General features: G+C 32.1%; 1 non-coding gene and 1 pseudogene across 2 annotated transcripts; one reads left to right on the top strand and one right to left on the bottom strand.

The window, feature by feature from the left end:
* The first annotated feature begins 12,121 nt into the window (after positions 1–12,121).
* Positions 12,122–13,552, top strand: LOC146900881 (fatty acid elongase 3-like pseudogene; annotated as a pseudogene). Its single transcript, XR_015022419.1, has one exon. The product of XR_015022419.1 is annotated as a fatty acid elongase 3-like pseudogene (transcript).
* Positions 13,553–21,502: 7,950 nt separating this feature from the next.
* TRNAK-CUU (transfer RNA lysine (anticodon CUU)) lies at positions 21,503–21,575 on the bottom strand. Its single transcript has one exon. It is a non-coding gene; the product is annotated as a tRNA-Lys (tRNA).
* Between the last annotated feature and the right edge of the window lie 4,250 nt (positions 21,576–25,825).

Consider the following 25,825-nt stretch of genomic DNA (forward strand, 5'->3'; position numbering starts at 1 on the left):
AAATAAGAGAGAGGAGCACGTGATCTTCTTCCCTCTTCTTGTCTTCATCATCTTCAAAACACTATACTCATATAAACCCAAAAAATCAACAATTAAGTTAACCAATGAAACAAAACAAAACCCATCATCTTAATTAACTCCTCTGATCATCATAAAAAAAATTCATTTCTCAAAACCCATTTGATTAAGTGAATCTCAAAACCCTTTTCTCAAAATCCATTTGATTGTTTCAAAAATCCAGTAAGCATCAAAATCATCAAACCTGCAATCGATTTTATTTATTTTTATATTTGAAGGATTTGTGGTTTTTTAAAGTGGGAAGGTGTTGATCAGAGACACATCCTACCGAGTTAACCCTTTCGCTTCAAGAATCAGCTTGGTAGGTAAAAAATTCATTTCCAAACCTTTTGATTCTTATGTGATTCTATGCCCCACTGAATGTTTTGTTTTCGTTTCCTTTTTCTATTTTCCTTCCATCCCCACTGTTGGAGTTGTTGCTGTTATTGGGTTTGTCATTCAAACAAAGAAGAGGCAAATAAGTGGAAGAATAGATGCAGATTTGGGAAATAATTGTCTAGGAAATAGATTTATGAAAAGGAGGGTGAAATGATACAAACATTATTTTTACCTTTCGGCAAATAATTGTTTGAATTTTGTTGTTCTGTGATGTTGAAGATTAGATGGTGTTGATAAGGAGAAGGAAAAGAAGATGAAGTTGTTTGAATTATAAGTTGAAAGTGTTTTTTGTTTTTATAACCCTTTTCTAGTTTTTTTAAAATGAAAATTACACAGCTGTCTGCCAAATCATTCAAGTGACCTGCCACATGGGCGTTGACTGGTCAAAATCAGCAAATCAAAAGAGAAACAAAACATAGGGGGTCAAAATATCCATTTTTTTCTTAGGGGGCCAAAATCGCAACTATTTGAAACATAGAGGGCCAAAAGTGCATTTAAGCCAAATTAATATGAAATTGGTAAAGAAAGAGATAAAACATAGAACGAAATTCACATTTGAATAGGACCTCAAGAATCCGTACAAATTACTCTCCGCCAATGGATTGATCAACATAATTAAGCTTCAATAGGGTTGGTTTCGCACAAAAACGTAATAGGTAAAGTGGTTGAATAGAAGATGATGTTATGGTTATTTGCAGCCTTATTTATAGGTCTAGACATTAACCTAATTCAGAAAACCAAGTTTGGGCAAGAGTTACGTTTAGAAATAGCAATTCGGCCCATTACAAGAGATTAAATGACCCAAAAACCCGCAATCAACTTTAGTGCTTCAGAGATTCCCCTTTTTGATCATCAATACGTTTGAAATGAGTTTGTATAAAACATGAAAGCTTCCCACACACTTATCTAGTAACAGTCACCAAGAATTAAAAGCAAAGCTTCTTCACCCCCTAAGACTGAGACATACAAAACAAAGGGATAAAATAACACAATGGCTTATAGGGCTTGTAATGAGCTATAAAACAAAGAATGGATATAAAGGCTCAAAGGGGCTTAACTAAGGGATAATTACATCAAGGTAGGTTAATATGGCTAAAAGTAGGTTATGAAAGAAAGATGGCCTAAATCATTTTCGTACATGCATGTGAACAAGTGCTTCAAGACTTAAGGTAAACCTCAAAAGTAACTAACAGTATGAGAGAATCCACGCCATAAACAATCAAGATGTTGGAGGCCATAATTTAAGGTTAATGTTCTTTCACAATTGATGCACTATCTAGTATCAAGTCAACTTATCACACTACAAAAGAAAATAAGTTATCCATAACATGACACACGCCTTTAGGCCTAGAACAATGAAACACTCACAACAATTGCATGCATGCAACTCTTTTTTTTTTTTAAAAAAAAAAAAGCTAAAGAAAATTATAAATGAAAAATAAAATGTCTCCCCTACACATAAATGACACATTGTTCTCAATGCTTCAACAAGCATAAAATAAGAGTAAGGAAAGAACACACTCGGTGAGTCAAGGTGCATTGTAGCTTCCATGTCTGGTGGTTTCGGTAGAGGCCTTTCCGCACTACGAACATGAAATAGGAAAAAGTAGTAAACAGTAAGTGGATTTGAACATCAGTAACAAATCTGATGGCTCAGGAGGAATAGCCTTCACATAAGACAAACCTGCAATAACAAAAGTATGAAACTTATGAAATCCATATTTAGCTTGTGAGCCACATAAATTTGGTGGAAGAGATGGACAATTGTTAAAAGACAAGTGCATATTGCGTGGTTTAATCGGAGGCTCCACCCAACAACAATTGTTAAAATGCATGCACTAATCTCATATCAAGAATCACAAACACCACATTCGCAAACAACAATTTCAAGAGATTTATCTATTTTATGAGAAGTATAAAATTCATCCATATCAAATTTCTGGAATAATCTCTTTCATGCATTCACTTGATTTTTTCTTGCTTACGTTCATGTTCATCAGATGAAACAAACAATGTTTTGATGGACTCACCTGAAGTTTCATCAAGACTTACATCACATGGTATTACCTCTGGTAATGTAATAGGTTTTACATCATCTAACATCTTGTTGTCTTGAGTTTGATGGAAGGTGGAGACTAGTTGTTCAACTTGTTTTTGTATATCTTTGAATGATATCTTTTTTTTTTTGGGGCTTTCGCATCGGTTTCCGACCCATCAAAGATGGGCGACTAATCCGACTTGTGCGTAGAGGCATGCGCACTGATCAAGCGTTGTTCCTCCCTGAGAATCGAACCCGATATTCCCCAGATACGTCCTTGGAAGGAGCTCCTTGTCACTGGAGCTCAAGCAACTTGGTTATCTTTGAATGATGCAGTTGTTGTCTCATAAAATTTAAGGTTGTCTGTCTTTGTTGTATGTTGTTGTAATTTGACATTTTCGTCGTGGTTTTTTCAACATCCCCTATACTTAAACCATGAGGACCTCAGTTAATATAATTCATCTTAACCTCTTAAAAGAAAATATTAAAATCATATTTTTCATAATAGTATCGACCAGGTGTGTTATATACGTTTGGTTTTTATATAAATAAGTATTCAAGAATGCAGTTATCTCCCCCTAAAAGATAATGCAGTTATCTTTGTGCATTTTTTTTCTTCTTCTTTTGTGGCAACTTGAAACCTAAATTCGAACCATGTGTTCAATTATCTTTTGTGAAAAGTTTGCACATATCATATCACATCATCATTTTAAAGATGGTACCACATTTACCTGCCACTTCAGCCCCCAACGAACACATTAACTCCAATATGTATGTTGTACATGTCACACATTCATTCTTTAAAATAAAAAAAACAATGTCACACATTCATTATCACGCAAACATCTCTATAAAATATTGTCCCCTTCAAAAACAAAAAAAAAAAATATTGGCAAGTCAGCATAGTGAACCGAAATTGCCCTTTAAAAAAAAGTGGACCATTCCCTCCAAAAAAAAAAAAAGTGGACCGAAATTATAAAATTTTAAAGATATATCAAAATTAAAACCCCAAAAATAAATATAGCGGACTAAAATCTTTTTATATTTTTTGAAGGACGGACTAAAATCCTAAATTAGTAATATTAGTTAGAAGACATAAAATGAGTTTAAGCCAAAAAGTACAAATATGAAAAAAGTTAAATGAGTTTTAAGGTGGTGATAAATAGCACCTATGGTCGTATTTTCAATGTTTTGGATTGTACGTCAATTATTAATTATGACATTTATTTCCTTCTGATTTAGGATGTGAGGTTTATTAGGAGACATGTCAATGAAGTTGCTCATAGTTTTAGTAAAAGTAACTCCATTTCATGCTATATTTTTCTATATTTTCATTCAAATTCTATCTTGTATCTTTGCTCTTATTTTAAATAAGGGAGCCCCTAATATGGACCCTTTTTTTTAAGGTCCACTCATGGTCCTTGTTAAATGACTTCCAATAGTGGGTAAAAACACTTCCTTCTCAATTTACATGGATGACCTCCATATGAATCTTGATTGTGACTGTGACTGAGCTTTTGCAATCAAAACCAGCTAGTCATCTAATTCACAAATCTTTAGCTCAATCCTCGATTCCACAACTTTAATTTCATCATTCAACAAAAGCTTAAATTCAAATTTAACAATTTAACATAGCCATCTAAAATGGTTTCTGGTTCATAAACTTCATCCCCTTTAAACCAAACTGAGTTTCCATTGCAACTCTAGCATTTGAATAAGGCCTTAAACACAAAAGACAAACTTCAATCCCTTTTTTGAGAAACAGGGCAAACACCGCTACCGTGATTGCAACTGTTAATGTTTTCACGCTCTCTGCATAAACAACTACAATCAACATGATAATCACTTTCGTATAAAACCCGAAGACAAGTTCGTCAACCGGAACAAAATTAATGGCTCCATGGAAGGGATGTTATGCAGAGAAAATGTCGTGAATTGGTGGTTTCAGAATCAGTGGTCGGATCAGATAAAATACAACATTGTTGATAAAATAATTTTTCTAATCAAAGTGTGCGTTTGAATGTATAAGATTCTTTGGAGTAGACAATAGACAAGGACATGGCACCATCTTATCCACTATACAGAAATCTGCATGTCTTGTTTGAATTTTTGACGAAGAGATTGAACCATTTTGTGGTTGTTACATTCTCTGTGCGGAAGTTGTTCATCACTTGAAACAGATGGCAAAATAACAGAAAAGTGAATTGTACCAAATGTATACCGCATTGAAGTGTAATTACCTGTTATTGCAGGTCATTTACCAAGGACCATAGGTGGACCTTTAAAAAAGGGTCCATAATAGGGGCTTCCTTTAAATAAAACTCATTAGGTTTTCTTATAAAAAAAATGAAAAAAGTGAAATGATAATTTCTTCCTATATCCAAATTTTTGGGCAAAGTAGGGGCCTTATAGCTCATTATACTCTCAAAAAAAATTTGGGCCTTTTTGTGAGACTAGAATTACAACTATTATCAACACTAAAAAGGTGTTGTTTAAGTGTCAACGTCTATGAATTCTGCTCTTTATCCAAAAGTTTTTGCTCATTCCCAAGTGAAATGACCAAAATGTCCCTGCGAGAGTTAACTCCTGCAACATGAGTTAACTCACGTTAGTGTAAATCTCTGCGTCAATTAACTCACGCAAATTTAACACTAACGTGAGTTAACATGCGTAGAGGTATTTTGGTCAGTTTAGTTGAGAAGGAGCAAAAACTTTTGGTAAATAGCATAATTCAACGTCTATTACATTGTATGCAATTTTCTTTAGGTGCGAAACTAGCAATTTAAGACCGCGGGATCAAGTCAAAAGAACACAATTTAGTTAAGAAAATAAAAATTTCAAATGCATTAACATATGCAAGAAATTTTCTTTGTAACTTTTGTTTAATGAGTATAAACAATGCATAATTATGTTGAGTAGTGTAAGAGACGTTAACTACCATGTGAACGTGAAGGTAGCATACACGTTAACTGACTAGTAGGATTTTTTTTTTAAAAGTAACAGAAATAAACAACAACGTCCTTTTAAAAAAGTAATTAAACAAATTGTTTTCTTTATCTCCCAAATAAATATGAAACCTACATAATATAATATCAACAATTTTAGTCATAAACTTATAAGTCTAATAAACTACAATAGTGACGAACTAGAAATTGATGTGGCGTAAATAAGGGATATTGCTTGCTGCTCATTTCTATTATACAACACACACGTGACATAAGTCATTTGTTGGTACTGCTACCAATTTGAATTTATAGAGAAGAGAGAAGATAAAGAAGTAAAGGTGGCTAGGATGGTGAGGTTTAGTATGGGAAAGGGAAGTTCTTTCCCATCATGGGAAAGTTTAACCTAGACCGTAGATTTAATAGTTTTTTATTTAGATGGCTGAGATCTTTTACTTGGTAATTGTTGTAACTTTTTGATGGTTATTGTGTAAAAAAAAACCAACCCCACCAATTCATCATCTCAAACCCAGGAAAACCAGCTTCCTCCTCTTCCTCTTATTCTCCATTCACAAAACAAACCATACAAATCTAAAACTCAAAATGATGAAGAAGAAAATAACTCTGCATCAAGAACCAAAACGGTGAAGAAGTTTGGTAAAGAAGATGCAGAAGCTGATTTAAAGATCCAAAATATTGAACCCAAATCTGTAAATATTGAAAGCCAACTTCAATTTGTATTTAAGAATGTTAAAAAGAGTCCACCATTAAAATTTCTGATTCAACAATTTTCTGCATGCTGAAAAAAATTAAGCAATGTCCTGTTGAGAAACATCAACACTCACTGAGAAATAACAAAGGTACCCATAAGCATTTTTCTATTTTTCACCCTTTTGATTTCACTATTCTTTTTGTATCAGAATCAATTTGTATCAAAAAAATCAGAATCCCAATTTTATTGTGCCTGAAACAACAACCGCCGGATCCAAATTTTGATGAGTGAAATATGGTGGAGGAAGAAGCAGAGAAGAGGAGATAAGAAGGATGCAAACATTGAACCGTTAAATATATCGCTTTCATTAGAACCGTTTTCTTTTAATTTTTTGTTTCAATAGTGTGCAATTGGATTGGGATTATGGCAACAGAGGAGTAATTTGTTCTCAGGAATGCAATTGGATTGGGATTATTGGCATTTTAATATGTTTTAATTAATTATTATTTTTTATTACAACAGGTCATGACTGTCAGCTGTAGGTAAAAAGCAAAGTTTCCCATGGTGGGAAACAAGTTGCCTTACCCAGGCTAAACGTCACCGGCTAGGATTCCAATAGAATAGCAAAACTAAATAATAATTTGATACAAATTAAAGACTAAATATTGATCTCTTTTTTTGGTGGTGACTAAATATTGATCCCTATTTATAGGATACATACACTCAACTATAAATTAAGAGAAAAAAATTATAATTTATAAAAAAAATTGTCAAGTAACTTGGTGATTTTTTTTTTTAAAGGAAGTAACTTGGTGATTAGAAATTCACTTATTAATGTGAATAATAATGTAATAAGTGGATAGTTCATAGCTCGAACCTGTCTGCACACTACAACGTCCTTGTCAACTGAACTATGCTCACATAGACAATTCATAATCAATATCTATATTATATATAGACAACTAAAAAGTTTAATCACCCATTATAACTACTTTTTTTTGGGGAAAATACCTTAGTAATGCGACAAGTTTAAAATAAAAAATAACAAAAAAAATAAAACAAAATATAATAAAACATACATATAAACGATCATGGGATGTCTGTCTTTTCGTTAGCTAATAAATAATCTTAAGACATACTCTAAGATATTTTGATATAATATAAAAGATACTAAATATATATTTTCTAATATTAAAACAAGGACTTCAGATTTTATCTGTGATTCTACTAATCTTAACTTACTTTTAAGGATGATATTAACACGTGTTCTAAGATTACATATGTGTGTCGTGTTATGGTTGAATCTAGGTGAGTTTCCAATAAGAACCTGTTGAAACAAACATTGCGCTCATACTGAAGAGGATAATCCATAGTCGATATGTGATATTTAAGGGCAATATCTCTTAGTAATGTACTTTATAAAATAATTTCTAAAGTATTAACAAATAGACTAAAGAGGATTCTTCTGAAATGCATTTCACAAGAGCAATTTGCTTTTGTGGGAACACATATGTAATCTTCTTGACAATGTTTTGGTTGCGTCAGAAGTTTTACGTCATATGAAGTGCAAAGCCCGCATGAAGAAAGGTGAAATGGTCCTAAAGATTGATATCAAGAAAATCATATGATCGGGTAAATTGGAATTTTGTTCAGGGGAAGATGAGGAAGTTGGAGTTTAATGAAGAATGGGTAAGATGGATGGGACTTTACCAACGACCACAATTGATGTTTGGGTACAAATAAAAAATAAGGGTGTAGTTTGATCCTTGGATTCGTGACAGTGACCGGAGCTTTGCGATGTGCTCTATGTTTATGGGAATGGATGATCTACTGGTATAGGTGACTTGATTGATCATAATGCACATGTGTGGAAAACCGATATGATCAATATCTTGTTTAACATTAGAGACATGCAACATATAATATTGATGCCCATCATTGACAAGGTGGATGACGACAAAAGAATATGGAGATTCAATCCTCATGGTGACACATTGTTAGTCCATCACATCGTTATATTATGGAAAAATTAGTGAAGGGGAACTGGAAAACAAACAGAGCCTTAAAATACCTCAAAAAGTGAAGGTCTTTATGTGGAGAATGGCGGGAGGATGTTTACCAATGAGATATCCGCATCAAACAAGCGGTGTTTAATGTAGCGATCAGTGTGTGATTTATGGAAATTTGTTTGAAATTGATTAACATATTTTCTTTAGTTGTGGTGCATTAGAAGCGGTATGGGAAGAAACTGGTCTCTGACGTTGTGGTGCATATGGAAGAGAGGAATGACTAGCTATGGAGCGATATCGATAAGAGCCCACACATATCTGTGGACATGGCGCGAGACACATTGCTTCAACGGTAGCAGGTTCATGAACACAAAGGACAACGAGGTGGAGGTGAGTAATGTAGGAGCAAGACAATAAGTCAAGACCAAGGTGGGTGGAGAAGTCCATAGGAGGGAGAGGTAAAACATAATGTTGATACATAAATTTTCAAGGAACAGTTATGCAATAGGGGTAGGGATGTGTCTTAGAGGGAGGCACAAATAGTATATAAGGCTAGAACAACATGGTTTCAAGGTCTACCACAACCTCATAAGGCGAAAGCAAGGGGATTAAATAAAGTGGCTTGGTAATATGGGTTTATCTTAGGTGTCTATCAAATTTGATTGTAAGCAAGGGGTTGCTGGTATATCTAGGAGACTCAACATCAATTCTACGTTTGGACCTATTTTTGAGATTTGTAAAGCTTCACTCAGATTTTACCAAAACTTCTAAGATAAGTTTCATTAGGAGACATACAAATAATGTTGTCCACTTGTTAGCTAGGATGACATTATCTTATGTCATTTTCCACGTTCATGATCATATGTTATCTTGTATTGAGACAATTATTATCAATGAAATGAGTTGATTTTGTTTCTATAAAAATAACATATTAAACAAGTAATATATGAATATTCTCTTAAAAAGAATAACTTTTAACTTTAAATTAATACAATATACAACTTTCAAATCATTATTTATATTTTTTTTATTCGTGCTTTTAGGAGCATTGTTAGCATTTGTTTCTTTCTTAATAGTGTTTGATGTATCCGCAGGTTTTGGTCAGTTATTTATATTGAAATGGAGTCCTTTACATTTATGTAGAATTGATGAAGACTCAACATCAATTCTACATGGTTTCAAGGTCTACCACAACCACTCTTACTTTTTATATAATTTTTTCATTTCAATATACGTATACAAATATTTACTCATTATAAAAAGTAAGAGTGGCCATGCCCATTGGACCACCCTGAAACTGTCCCTCCATTCATCCTGATGTCTTCATTTTTATCTTATTCGAAAGAAACGATATACATGTTTTAACAATTAAAGTGAATAGTCCAGAAACAACTTTTTTTTTTCTTTCAAAAACAAAGTGGCCAAAAACTAGTGATGTAAATGGATGTTCATGAATGCGAATAGTGTGATATCCGTGTCTGCTATGTTAATAAATATGAAATCCGTACCATATCCATATCCGCGCGGATATTCGTTTAGCGGGTAATCTGCGGATTTTGAGGTATCCGCAGGTTTTGGTCAGATATCCATGGATAACATTTATAAAAATAAAATAAAAAATTTGTTTGATTTTTTTTTCTATAGCTAAAATTTAGAAACAAAGGTTCTTCACATGCATTTTCTTTTCTTTTTAGCAAAACATAATATTCATACATTACAATAACAACAAAGATCATTGACTCAACAAAAATATAGTAAATAAAGTCCTTTACATTTAATAAAGAGGAATGATATTTTGACAACCAATTTTCAACAACTTTTGAGACAACTCTCTTTCATACTCTCATTATACCTTTGTTCTCTCTCTTCCTTTTTCTCTCTCTATTGTTATTGTCCAATAAGAATGGAGGAAAAAAGTTGTCCCTAAAAAGTTGTTTAAAATTGATGTCAAAATATCATTCCTCTTTAATAAAAGTAAAGTTCTTTGATTTAAGAGAAACATAAGTAAAGCTCATCATATTCAATAAAAACAAAATTTTTGCTTCAACAATTTCAATCACTTTCACTTCCTTTTAAAGGAGCGTAATAACTAATAACACTCACAATACCTAGGGTGTTTTCTTAGAAAGTTAAATGATATTGAGGTTATTTATGTAATTTACTCGGTTTAATAGCGGGTATGGATATCCGCGGGTGTGGATACCATTAAATCCGTATCCTTATCCATTAATTAACGGGTAGTTAAAAAATCCGTTTATTTTATCCATGAATACCCATAAAAGTATCCGCTCCGTACCCGTGACAGATTTTATCTGCGGATATCCACGGGTGAGGATTTTTTTGTCATCCCTACGAAAAACAAAACAATGAAAGTGAACACTGAATTGTTTCCAAAAACAAAACAATTATTGTGAATGAAATCCGTATTAATGTTATAGCTATTTACCAAAAATAACTATTATTTTATTCTTTTAAGGGAAACAAGTATTATAGTTATTTTTTTGTCAAAAAAAAAAAGTATTATAGTTATTTTATTCTTGTAAGTATTATAGTTATCATAAATCCTAAAACATGGGATTTTGATAAATTCAATGTAAAATATTATTTAATATATCATATCACTTAATATCTATACTATATGGTGTTTTTGAAGGATTTTGGGCTGGTTTATTTTATTCCAATTATACCTTTAAATAATTTTTTTAATAATAATGTTATATTGTTGTTGTTATTAAAAAAGATAAGAATTTTTGTTATATTTCTAATATTATTGTTGTCATTTCAAAAGATAAAGATGATTTGTTGAGTTCCAAAAAATAAATGATTTGTTGAGTTTGTTACCTTTGAAAGTCACAAATATCTATACTTATACTTTTAATATATATATATATATATATATATATATATATATATATATAATATTGTTTGTCGTTTACACGCAAATTTTTATAAAATATCGTTGATAATCCACACACGTTAGCACGATAAAAAGAGCGGAAATCAGACACGTGAGTGCCTGTCTTTCCGTTAATATTATATAAAAAAATTAACTGAAAACCCTTAACCAAATTTGAGCTTTAAAGAGTGTAAAATACAATTGAAGTTTCTCTATTTTAACCCCATACCATTTCTCCTAAAATTCATGAGAATTGATTTCAAAAGATTAGATATAGTTTGCTAAAATTCCGAATTTTTTTTTTCCATGTTTTCCTATTTCCAATTCTAGAAAACTTTTACTAAAAATATTTTGTGATGGTGAAGTCAAATGACAAAGGGGTAAAACTGTTTTTTTTATATATATATAGTTTCTAAGGGTAAAAACATAAATGTAGGAGTACTTCTTGAAGATTACTCCCTCCGTCTCATATTAAATAACACAGTTGACCTCATCATACACACCAATGCATGATTTTGATCATAAATAACTTTACCAATCTATTATAAAAAATTATAAAAATTTGATATTTTGAAAATACTCATCGAGACGAATCTAACGACATCTTATATGATATTATTTATCTTTGTATATTAGTAGAAAAATATGGTCAAAGTAAGTTATGTCAAAATTGCACATTTTCAAATGAGTCGTCTATTGTAGGACGGAAAGAGAATAAAAGCATAATGCAAGTATGATTGAAAAAATTATCTTAAATGATTGTACAAATATCATTTCTTTTCTCAATTAGTATATCTCTTTCTCTTTGATTTTGTCGCATGATGTAAGACTTAATTTATAAACTTTTGACAAAGTAAATAAATTGAAATATTAAAAAAGTCAAAGACTAATTTGAGAGTACCTTACTAAAAGATCAATTCCATGGTTTCTCCTTAATAAATGGAGTAATTTTCATTTCACACGTGACAAAGGCTTGCTCCAAAACATCCAACCAAACTCAGCCACGTTAAAACCATCTTCCTCCTCTTGTTTTTAATCTCCCTAAAAATAAAATCCCTTCCCACTGACAAAGTAACCTCCCAATTTCTTCATTTCTTTATTATCTTCCTCATTCCTCACTTTCAACGCTATTTCTCTATCTTCTCACAAGTTCCAACAATTCTCAACTAAACAAACAACTAATACTCCCACTAATGTAAACCACCACCACCATGGCTAAACCACCGTCATCACCACCGTTAACAACCATCGGAACCCTTATCTACTACCTCTCAGAACACCCATCAATCATCTCATTCCGTTGGAGCCACAGTCATTCATGGGGTTCAACATGGTCTTTCCTCATCACCTCCATAGCCACCTACCTCATCCTCTCTCTCTTCCTCCACCTCTCACTCTCTCTCCTCTTTCCCAACCGCCGTCACATCCCTCTAGGACCCATCCCCGCCCTCCACAGCCTCACCATGTCTCTCATCTCCGCCACAATCTTCACCGGTACACTAATCTCCGCCGTATCAGAAATCCGTGACACACAATGGTTCTGGCATCGTTCCAAAACCCCACTTCGATGGCTCCTTTGTTTCCCCTTAGGTACACGACCTTCTGGTCGTGTCTTCTTTTGGTCTTACGTTTACTATCTATCACGTTTTCTACACATGTTGAGAACAATCTTAACCATTCTACATCGTCGTAGGTTGTCTTTTTATCAACTTGTGAACCATTCAGTTTCAACGTTGGTTTCTTTTCTATGGCTTGAATTTTCACAGTCTTTTCAAGTTCTTGCGATTCTGTTTGCAACACTTGTTTACTCTCTTGTTTATGGTTATAGATTTTGGACAGCTATTGGTCTTCGATCTGCGTGTTTTCCGTTTGTTTTGAACTGTCAGATTCTGTTGTTGGGTTGTAACGTGGCGTGTCATGTTGGTGTTTTTTTGCTTCATTTCTTTTTTGAAGTTGGTGGTTGCAATGGAATGGGTGCTTGGGTTTTCAATTCCATTCTTAACACTGCTGTTCTTGTTATTTTTATTCATTTTTATGTGAGGATGTATTTTGTTGGGAAAAGTGAAAGGAGGATGGTTGAAGAGAGTGAATCAATGGATTGTTCTTCCTCTTGCCCCGACCTAATCGCCGGGTCAAGGGCACGGTCACGATGAATTGCTGATGCGGTCTCAATTGCAGTTGCATTGCAGTTTCGACGATATTAGAAATTGTTATGTTTCTCTTTAGATTAGATTAGGGTCTGGATTTTTTTTTTTTTTACTTAGGTTATAGATAAAGTCAATTTTTAAAAAACAACTTGGAGTTGTGATCATAATTAGTGTATAATATCTCTTCTTTGATTTTGGGTACAAATTGTGTACCCTTAAGAGCAAAGTGCAATTTTGGGTACAAATTGTGTACCTCAAAGAGCAAAGTGTATAAGAATAAAGAATACTATAGAATGTTGGGGTACCTGTATATTATGATTAGAGTATGTTATATAGAATCACTCTTGATTAATTAGTTTATTCTAAAGATATTGAATTGAAAATCTATTTCGATCATATTAGGACATGTTTTGTATTATGATGGATGTGATAGAATTATGGCGATCCATCATGATTTTACATAAGTTAAACAGTGTAGTTTTTGAAATATCATGGTAGGTCGCCATGATTTTGACACATCAACTATGATACCAAACGTATGTTTAAATTTGAGTTTTCATATAGTTGTTAGCGGATTCCACTTTGGTGCCATTAATGGCACCAATGGCACCATACCATTGCATCTCCACCACACACACACACATCACACACACATCCACACACATCAACGGCCAGGATTGGTTCTATAGCACCATTGTTATGGCACTGAAGTATTTTCCGTTGTTAGCAATGTTGTAATAAAGCACTACCTTCAATAATCAATAACAACTATTATATATTTTAACATTCCACAGTTTCATATATTAAGTCAACAACTTATTTTCTCTCTCTCTTTTTCTGTTACATCACCAACTTGATTTATCATATCACATTTTCTATCTCTTTCTATCGGAAGGTTTCAATTGATCAAGAAACATTTTAAATTAATAATGGGGAACATTTTCAATTTGGAGAAATGTTCTTATATTTTTTAGTTAATTATTATCATTAGTTCATGTGTGGAAATAGAAAGAAGATAATTCACGTGACACCAATTTAGTAAACAATGTAAATCATTTTCTTAAAACATAAGAAATGAAACCATCCCTTCATTTATATGGCATGACTTCTCTTCCATTTTTATTTGGAAAAAGTTCTGCAGTACATGTGATCACGTCACGATTAGTTGACGATACTGTCTTCCGTGAATGAATTTGGTTCTTTTTAACCTTGACTAATATAGCCATTGTCTTAATTGAGAATGAGTTAACTCACTTAAAATGCCGTGTTCAACTTTTTGTGTAAAACATCTTGTGTGAATGATATGTTCGTTGAGTCTTAAGTTTTGTCCTAACTGGTTTGTAGCCTAATTCATATAAAAAATTTAAATAAAAGAAATTTAATTTAGTAAAAATGTTGGTTAACTAATGTCCTTCTTTCTTGTGAGGCGGCGTCTAAAATCTTAGTCATTTTTCCTTCATCCATCAAAGGGGTGGTTTAGAATCGATTTTTGACTCCAAATCACCCTTCTAAATATTTGTCTCCTTCCATTTTATGCAAATAAGTGATTTTCACATCTGCTTATTTTTTCTTTTGTGAATTCATTGTCTTAGTGCGACGTTGTTTTATTTGTTGTCTTTGTGCGAAGTTGTTTATTTTTCTCGTTTTATTCGATTCAAATTGTCAGATTAGCTTCGATCAAGAAAAGATTCAATCAATGACTTTGATGTCTTCAACGTTACATCTCCGAAGCTACATGTATTTTGGAGATTTAGATATGGTTATTTTTGCAGGCTTGAGTACTTTGTGGTATTATATTATTAACATGAATGTTGTGAACTTGTTCATTGATTCATCTTTTTTATTTGCAAATTCATTCTTTTTTATTGTTACATTTGTATTGTATAGAATATTGACTAAATACATGATTTATGCAATGAATCAAAAAAATCAAATATTTTTTATAAATAAGACCGAAGGGATTAATGAATGTCGTTTTTTAAGTAAAAAAAAAAAAAATGTAACGCGTCCAAACATGTAAAGACCCATAATTTTGGTAAAGTGCCAAGTGGTACCCGTCGGCGTCACTCACCCTTCAAGCTATTTATTTTTTGATGTAACGCACCCTTCAAGTTGATCTACTATGCTAAGCAATGCATGCAGAGTATCTAACAAATTTTAATTCGAATATGCCTAATCATACATAACCCAACCAAGTGAGACTTGAATCAAATACGCCATGTTACGAAAATAGTTCGATATTGATAATTTTTTTGAAGGATAGTATATATTTTTCAATATCAAACGTACTCACCTATGGTTAATCAAATATATTTTTCAAATAATTTAGTTAATTAATTTTAGGGAAATGCTAACCGGTGTCCCATGAAAAAGGAAACTATATAGTAGTTAATGCATTGAAATTGTGTAATTAATTTATAATAAAGTCAAAAACAGTTTCCTTTTATGGTAATAATTCTCTTTTATGGTATGCTTATCCAGTGCCCCAGGGCACCGGTTAGCAGGACCCTTAATTTTAAAACTACTCTCTCCGTTTCAAAATGAGTGTCGTTTTAGCTAAAAAAATTGTTTCAAAATGAATGTCACTTTCAGTTTTCAATGCAATAATAACTTTTTCTTTTCAATTGTACCCTTCAATTAATACTATGTTACACTAGTTCCAAAATATTATTTTTTCTTTAATGAAAAACAAATCAATACACCCTCCGGTCACTAATATAAGCAAAAATCCACTTTCTAGATTCATTCAATAAATGATGTACGTAGCCTATAATAAAGACTACATACATCATTAATTGAATGAATCTAGAAAGTAGAGTTTTGCTTATATTAGTGACCGGAGGGTGTAGTTGATTAGGATAATTTGGTAAAATTGCTATGACATTTGACTACTTTATTCCATTCCTTAATCTGTGTGCAATTGGCTAAAGCGACACTTATTTTGAAATGGAGGAAGTATTTATTTTGGGACAAAATTAATTTGACACCATATAATGTCGGTGAGAGAATAACACGTAAAGAAGAGTAGACGTAGGTTGATGGTTGATGACAAGTAACAAGGTGACCCACTAGTAAATGCAGTAGTTAATGAAGACACCATTCATGGTTGTTGGTAAATCAAGATTGCTTAATTGCTCTGATTTTTCTTTCGTCTGTACACAAAAGTACTTAGTAGATATTTTGGCTTGTATAACGACATTGATGTTAAGGCTGTGTTTGGTTTTTTTCTTTTATGGAAAAGGCAAAATAATGAGAGGGAAACTAAATAACAGAATGATGCTTTTAATTAAGCAACTAATTCTATACATACTAATTAAAGCACTCGTTTGGTTGTGCGGTGGCTGGCTTCAAACGCCGTTTTGAGTATGTTAAAACGTACTCCCTCTAGTCACGTTTATAAGTAAAAATGTACTTTTTAAATTCATTCAATACTTAATGTATTTGGTCAATATGCAGATCAAATATATTATATATTCAATGAACCTAAAAAGTACATTTTTGCTTATAAATGTGACCGGAGGGAGTAAGAAGTAAGAAGTTAGTGTTTGGGTCACTATTTTCAAAATCAATTCTAGCACCCAAACTCAATTCTATCTGAAGCTACTCCTTGTAGCTTCTGCAAATCGATTCTCCACAAAACACCTTTCATAAACAAAAGATAAAGCATATATATTCTGATTTCACATATTTGCCCCTCCAATACCAACTCCAAATCATAATAAATTGAAGGGTTAAATATGTTTTTGGTCCCTACATTTAGAGGGACTTTTAAGAATAGTCCCTACCTTTTAATAAATGTTTTTAAACTCCCTATATTTTTTCTTCGTTAGCATGTTTAGTCCTTACCGTCAATTTAACTAACGGTGGCACAATGTAAGTCCCACGTTTTTTTACTTGGCGTATAACAAGGCTGCACGTGTGCATATGTGACACAGAGTGGTCCCCAACAACCACTCTCCTTCACCTCAACTCTTCATCCTAGCCAGCCTCATCCCTTTCCAGCCACCCAATTCAAACCCAGAAAGGAAAAAAAAAAAAAAAGCTTTAAACCCATAAACAAACACATGATTTTCCTTTGGTGGCTCAACCCCACAACCACTCTCCTTCACCTCAACTCTCTGCCAATTCGTCCACCAAGTCCTCCTTCTTGTCCAATTCGAATGCCACCATCACACAACTCTTTCCTCGCACCCCTAAACACCCCGTTATAGTTCTTTTACAATTTTCGGTTATGGATTTTGATTGTTGAAGTTGAAAAAATCCCAGCAAAAACAAGAAGGGAAAATGTCAAATGAGCAAAACCTAATTCCCAATTTTGAATTAGTGAGAGTGTCGGTTTTGATTGTGAATGTTGAAAACATAAATTAAAAAAAAAAACAGAGGAGGAGGTAGAAGGAGGAGAAGTGAGTTTAAGTCCCATGCATTGGGAGTTTTATGGGTTAATGAAATAGCAAGAACAAAGGGGAAAATACGATGGCTGAACGTGAGAGAAAGGAAGGGGTTAAAGGGGGATTATGGTTTTCTCTCTCTTCATTATTAGGGTTTCTTTTCCTTCAGATTTTGAAGGTGGAAGTGATGGCGGTGGCTGGGAGAAGATGAAGACGGAGGGGGTGATGTGGGTGGTTGATGTTGAAGGAAGGAGAAAGAAGATGAATTTTATTATTATTTTTAATTGTTTTATTTAATAAATCAAATAAATATTAAAATCAAGCATTAATTGGGGCCCACTTGATGCCACGTCAGTATTCTGTTAAGAAATTGACGGCGAGGACTAATTATGGTAACAGAGAAAAAATGTGAGGATTTTAAAAACATTTAATGAAATGTAGGGACTATTCTTTAAAGGGGGACAAAATGTAGGGACTAAAAACATATTTAACCCTAAATTGAAACACTGAGAAGAGCAAAATATCATAATACATGGAATTTAAATCAAAGAACGCATTGATGGGTATGCATAGCTTCTCATTATTCGTCCGTTCTACGTTGCTGGGAGTACCATTTCTATTATTTATTTATTTTTTTGTTGAGAGGATCTTTATTTTTATTATCATTGTTACAAAAGTTAAATTAACTTAATGAATTCTTACCAAAAAAAAAAAAAACTTAATGAAAAAATAAATGAAATAATGTTAAAAAAGAGTTATGCTTTATATAGAAGTTGAAATCCATCTATAAATTTAGCTAAGTTGAAATAATTATCTAAAATAGAATATGATATTTAGTTTGACCAAAAAAAAAAAAAAGAATGTGATATTTAGTCAAATACAACAATTAAAAGGATAACTTGGTCATTTTACAATCAAAATCAATTTTTATTCAAACTATCCAAACAACATTAACTCGTAAAAATCACTTTTAAATTAATGCATCCAAACCAAACACACACAAAGAAGAATACATGATGTGCCCTAATTTGGATAATCCTCCATGTTGTCATGACATTATATTGTAGGTGAGAAGTTACCTCCGTCATTTCACATCTAACCATTAGCTTATAACTATTTCTATCAATTCTACAGAATTTTTCCTTTGCTTTCGAACACCACCAAGAACGTGTCAATAAGACATATATGTCAAGGCATCACAAAAAAAGTGAAGCACTATAATTGTTAGAAAAGTCGATTTTGTTGTACCAGATTATGATATTTTCATGGTTTGGAGTTTTAAACTTGTCTCAAACTTGTCCTAAACCTATCTAAATGAATTGGATCAATATTTTACTCAGCAAACTCAACCTAAAAAACCTTGGAGCTATTTTTAAACATAATTAGAGTCAAATTTAATGTACTTGCTTTGGTGATCAAAATTAGCGAGATTTAAAAGTAGCACTAAAGTACGCATAACTTTCTGACCGTAAATCCAAATTCGATTTTGTTTATTGTTGAACAACAATAGAAACAAGAGCTATAATTCCTTGTCTTCCTCATTGTTCATAATATATTAGGCTTCCTTGATCATGAATAATCACTGTTGACTTGAAGACATGTAATTGATGTAGGATCGTCAATTTGTAAAGTAGCATCGCGATCAAAATTCATTAATCAACTTGTGTTCCTCATTCTTTGTGAGACATCGTTTGACCATTTTTTTTTGTTAGAAAGAAAAACGCCTAAAGTAAGGGCTCTACGTCTTTATGAAAATAATAAGTTATGAGATTGAATATCAATATACACCTTGAATTTAACGGATGAATGAAAAGATTGATTATGGTTTTCTTAAAAGAATATATATCAACTCACTTTTTATAAGAATAGATAAATAATGTCTTAAAAGTTTGGGCAGTACAATTACCATTAAAAATCAAGTGTTTCCCCGAAGAAAATTATTAGATAATTTTATTTGTAAAGAATCAAATAGATAATAGTATAAAAAGTAAATTATTGAATTTTTTTCCTGAAGAATATTTACTAATTATTTAGTCACATGCACAAAAATAATATGCTTGATGGTGTTTTTTTTTTTTTTTTTTTTTTATACAAAAGAATGCTTGATGGTGTTGATAAAGAATGCTTGATGGATGGTGTCGAAAATGAAAATAAAAAAAAAAATCATATTTAAGTGTATCTCTTTAGTATAAAATAGTATAATTTTTTGGGAGTCAGCGATATTTTATTTTTGAAGGACATAGTTAGTGATAAACATGCAACTGTGCTATCACTTATATATATATATATATATATATATATATATATATATATATATATATATAGTAAGTGTAACAATGACTACTCTAAAAGCATTTTAAAAAAATATATAATATAAAACATGAAAAAATTTGGCTAGATAAAACTTTAATAGTGCTCATGTTTTAGCAATGTTAGCAATGTCAAACTTAATATAGATCAATTGTCTCATCGGTTTCAAACTTAATATATGACACATCCGGTAATTCTTTACAACATAACCGTATTACAAGATTCAACATCAATCAGATATAATTTGATATGCCAATAAATTGCATCAAAATTAACGTTTTATGAACTTTTATCAAACAGGATAAAAAAAATTTGAAGGAAAAAACACGATAATTTTTATGTATCTTGTTGTCATAACAAATGATATTGGATTAATGTAAAATTTTGTAGATATGATCTTTGTGATAATAAATTTCAATCTAACGGTAGATTTTGTAACACGGTTATGTGGTAAAGACTTATTAAAGGTGTCATATTATCATCATCATCATCCTAGCAATTTTTTTTTTAATATTATTCTTTTGGTCAAGATGTGTCGTATTATTTAGTTCGACATCATAGTGTCAATTGATCCTAATATTATATATATATATATATATATATATATATATATATATATATATATAAACTACTTAAATTAATGTTAGCGTTTAATTTGCTTATAACATTAATTATACTAATTTTTCTACTAAAAAATTATGTATTTTTCCTTTTTTTTGAAGGAATGTATTTTTTCCTATTATAATTATATATATTTTTTCCTTGATTTTAGTTTTAAAGAGGCAAAAATGAAATATATTAACAATAATAATATCGCATCTCCAGCACAAGACGTGCCAAAAGAATGCAACTAGAGTTCACAAAGAGGGTCCGAAAAGAGAACTGACAAGGCTAGCCAATGCCCAAACAAGCGAGCAGACATGCCAACCAGCTATGAACCCCTAAAACATAAACAACATTAGCTGCCTTCATCCACTAATATGAGTGAATTATTGATTTTTTTTTGTTACATTAGAAATTATTGATTTGAGTAAAGGTGTGCATTTTAATAATTAAAAAAATATATACGTATTCTACAAGTCTGAAACCGATAGCTTATCTATAAATGTTCAATTAACTATATAAAAAGTTTAATTATATTGTTAACACAAGGATAAACAAGTTCAAGGGACCTCTAAAAAAAACAAAGTTAAGGGCTGAACTGCTCAAATAAAAAATAAAAATAAAAATGAAGTTTAAGGGTTGAAGTGCATTTTGTATGAAATGAAAGCTCGTTCGTATGAAAAGAAAAAAATATCTATTGTTAACACAAGGATAAACAAGTTCAAGGGACCTCTAAAAAAACAAAGTTAAGGGCTGAACTGCTCAAATAAAAAATAAAAATAAAAATGAAGTTTAAGGGTTGAAGTGCATTTCGTATGAAATGAAAGCTCGTTCGTATGAATAAAAATAAAAATGAAGTTTAAGGGTTGAAGTGCATTTCGTATGAAATGAAAGCTCGTTCGTATGAATAAAAATAAAAATGAAGTTTAAGGGTTGAAGTGCATTTCGTATGAAATGAAAGCTTGTTCGTATGAAAAGATAAAATATCAATTTTCACCCTTCACCCACCGTGGGGCTCGAACCCACGACCACAAGGTTAAGAGCCTTGCGCTCTACCAACTGAGCTAGACAGGCTCTAGTTGGTAGATATGTGTCATCTAAGTATTTGATGATTACATCATTGTTCATTGTCTCATTCATATATGATTGATTAAATTTTAAGACGTGTTGATTATTTTTCTTCCTGAAAACATGCCTGATCATGAAAGATTTTAAATTCTAATTGTATATAAAAAAAATTATCTTCCTAATTTTTTTTTAATTGTAATTAGAGCAAACTGACATACAATAGACGCTTCATGAAATCTATATAAGTTAGGATCTTTCATATCTAGTTTTTATATCAGAGTTCAAGTATCATCTTAATGAACGATTTCAAGAATCGAACCCATATTCTTAGACTGAAATAAATGAATTCTATTTTTTATGAAAGTACCTTTCATATAAAAAGCACAAAATTTTCATGTAAACTACAACATCATACAAAATACAATGAAGACTTTGCAACGTATGGGTCCAAGTGATACAGCAACTGTTGTTGAGCGGAAGTAACTACGAGGTACCAATGACCATATCAATAAATTAGAACCACATCCTTAAAAATGAAAAACTAGTAGTTAATTAGTAACAATTACATGTTTAAGGTTATAAAAAGGGGACATCCAATAGCAAGCATAATCATGTATAATATATATGCTTTGTCGGTATTATAATATATGCTTTGTTGTAAAGTACGTTTGTGGCAACAAAATAATATTCCTGGGACAAAAGAGTCTGAGAGATTTTTCTTGAGGCAGTAAAATCTTTGACCCTTAAACTGCAGTTCCTCACTTAACCAAAGAAACACACTTGTGATTAGTATTCTAAAATAAAAGTTCAAATTCTATTTCATATAAAAAAACAACGGCTATCTATATGTTGCAAATAGGTTAAAATACCTTAAGTGCTTGTTGGGATGGTACACATAACTGCATGGCCGGACCTTGGGGTGTACAAGGAGTTCAATGGAACCGGGCCTCCTTAAAGTATGAGCCTCAATTTTTTTTTTTATAGTAGTACTACTAAGTACTACCCCATTAAAAAAAAAATTCCTTATTCTTTTTCTCTCTGATACTACGCGTTCCATCACCATCACTCCATCGGACTTTCCTTTTCTTCTTCCATGATTTGATTTCATTTCATTTTCCTCTTCTGTTGTCTTGTTTTAGGCCTATTAGAATTGAGTCATCTTGCTTTTGGAGTTAGGTGGGCGTTTTTCTAGGAGGGTGGTCTGAGGTTCCTCATGTATACGGTAGTGATTTTCAGCTTTGGGTATATCGCATATATGCGACATCTTGTATTTATCATTTAAAATTTTTAAGTAGAACATTGTTCTTTAAAAAAAAATACGTTTTTATTTTATTACGGGCTTCTTTGAGCCTCCGGATTCGTAGGAACGGCCTTGCATAAGCAGCGACATGAAGGGCTATATCATGAGAGGTTCATTTCAGCTATGACTATGGACCATGCATAGTCACATAATTTGTGATTCATGTTTGCACGCGGTGCAAGTACGTGTTCGCAGTAAGCAACATGAGAATGATTCGGTATGTATAAAGGTATAGAGTTTTGGTACGTTTCGGTTCATAGTATCAGTATTACCTAATTAAATATAATAAACTATCTTAATATTGCAAAAAAGTAGAAGAATTATAGTAGCCCGCTGCAACAAAATAGTGCCTACTTTTCAAAATATTTTTGTATATTCCCTTTTTTCTTTTTTATCAGTGTTATTTTACAAAATAAATTCTTTTTCTACAGGCTTCAAAGAGGTTTTCCTGCAAAATTTATTTGCTACACCATAGATTTTTCTTTTTCTAATTTTATCTTTTACTCAACCTTTTCATCTTTCTTCAATCTTCACTCACTAGTCTGAGTTCGCCTAGTTCGTTTGCTTCTATGAATTATAAGAGAATTTGTCTTTTTTCTTCTGTCAATTTTTTATGTTTTTTTTCAGAAGGTTTTGGTTTGGCCCCCCTCTCTCCTACAATTTTTCTCTATTTTTCTAATAATATTTATGAGTGCGTGGCAGAAGATGAGAGTTCTTGAAGAAGCTGACCTAGTCGGAATGTCTACGTTTATCCCTGCAGTTCTTCTCACTCTTAGTTCACCAAAAACATAATATAAAAATCAACTTTTGTTTTAATCTTAAACAAACTGTTGTCCAACTTTGCAACGTGAGGAAAATACTGACATGGTATCTATTTTCTTGACAAGATATTAATCATATAATTTTTTTTACTGGAATAATCGAATAAATTGAGAGCTGAAAATTAGTAAGATCATTGTCGTCCTTTTTAAATTGTTCTAATGCGTGCTTATATTGTAAATCAAAACATATACTCAACTATTGCAGGCAATCACAAAATCCAACATATTGACATGGTATCACATATGATGTTTGTAATTTATTATCAACATGATTGCCTTAAAATATACTCCCTCCGGTCACTATTATAAGCAAATTTTGACTTTTTAGGTTCATTCAATAAATGATGTATGTGGTCTACAATATAGACCACATACATCATTTATTGAATGAATCTAAAAAGTAGAAATTTGCTTATAATAGTGACCGGAGGGAGTATGGTAATATAGCTAGAACAATCTTATGTTACATAGGAGATAGCCTGAGTTAATTGTTTGGTGTTGCTTCCATTTCTCAGCCAGAAAATCTTCATTGCTTTTAACTTTGAGATACTCATCTATGTCAAAGTATCTGCATTGTATATCAGCAGATGTAGAAGGTTTATAACTAAGATTATGTGAAGATATGTTAATATTAATATTCACATGGTCGTGTTACTTTCATGAATAATCTAAATGAGATTTCAAATGCATTTCAAATAAGAAGAACATTAGAAGTGAAATTCATAAAATTCAGCCACTACGTGCACAAAGGTAATTCACCAACCTTCTTTTGTGCATGAACTGCTCGTAGTTTCTCACTTCCACTTGTTTTTGAAGTGAACAGCTGCTCCTTCATCGTCAGTGAAAACTGAAGAATGACTCTGAAATTCATAGACACAATCACAGGTTAACTAAAATACAATGTGCTATGATAAAATGAGAATAATTTAACTAGATAGCATAGATACATCGTCGCACTTTCGCTTGAACTCGAATCAACTGGCTTTTGCATTAGCTTGCTCCCAATATCATTATTTCTCGGATTTGCCCGACTTTTAGAAATTTGAGAACGATCCAGGTCGCTTTGTATCAGGCAAGATATGTACACACATAAACTAATCATAGTATTTTATAATTGAATGTGCTTAATGGAACCGTAACAAATTTAGTTGAAGGTAAAACACTCAAATGGTGAACATAGCTGTACCAACTAATCTCAATGAGTCCCAGTAACTATCTTCAAGACAAATTGTCTTTGTCTGTCGTTAACAAGATGGAATTGGGTCCAAATCAATTTCCTCAAGAGTGATACTTGCAACACACTCTATATTACTGTGTCAAATTAAAGCAGTTTCCACAGATTTATGTAGTGTCGTATTCTCTGTTTAGAGGACATATTTCCTAAATGGTGGAAAACACTTGAGTTTCAACCCAATGATAGAGAGATGCTGAGCATGAGTTTCTAACATTACTCTTTTTCATACATTAGAAGAAGAAAAAAATCTTCACTCTATCAGCAGGTCCTACTGGACCAGCTGAATCCAACACATCAATGACTAAATCCAGCTGAATCTAGTTAATTATTGGTTAATTAGCTTTGCTGTTATGCTTAATAGTGTGCCTCTCGTTTTATATTTCAATGAGACACTTAGTTTGCATACTTAACTTAGAACATAGAAAGAAAAAAACAACTTACACCACGAAATGAAACGGGGACTCACAAGAAATGAGTGAATGTTGTCTTCTTTTTCTTTCGGTTCTTAAGCAGTAGCAAGCAAAATCGACAGCGACGAGAAAAAAATAAGTCTTAGAAATAAAAGTAAAGAAATAAAAAGGATATTTTTTTTATGAAAGAATTGAGACAGGAGGGTGTTTTTCAAGGAAAATATTTTTTAGACACCCAAATTACCCAGTAATCTGTGGTAATGTGTGGTACACAGGTGAAAGATATGTAAAGACCGTCAGCCTAGGAATCACCCATAATTTAGCATATATTGCAAGTAGGACCAAAAGAAAATAGCGAGAGAGAACTCATCTCGTCCGGATATATCCATCCAATGGGACAAAAATACAGTTTTATACCAAGTTACCCATCCAAAACGAGTGTCAGGCATAAAACTGTGTGAAAACTAGGCAAACAAATCTGAACAGTTGGA

Source organism: Medicago sativa, chromosome 8 (assembly GCF_051527215.1).
Source record: "Medicago sativa cultivar Bolivia chromosome 8, Bolivia_mono, whole genome shotgun sequence".
Classification (NCBI taxonomy): domain Eukaryota; kingdom Viridiplantae; phylum Streptophyta; class Magnoliopsida; order Fabales; family Fabaceae; genus Medicago; species Medicago sativa.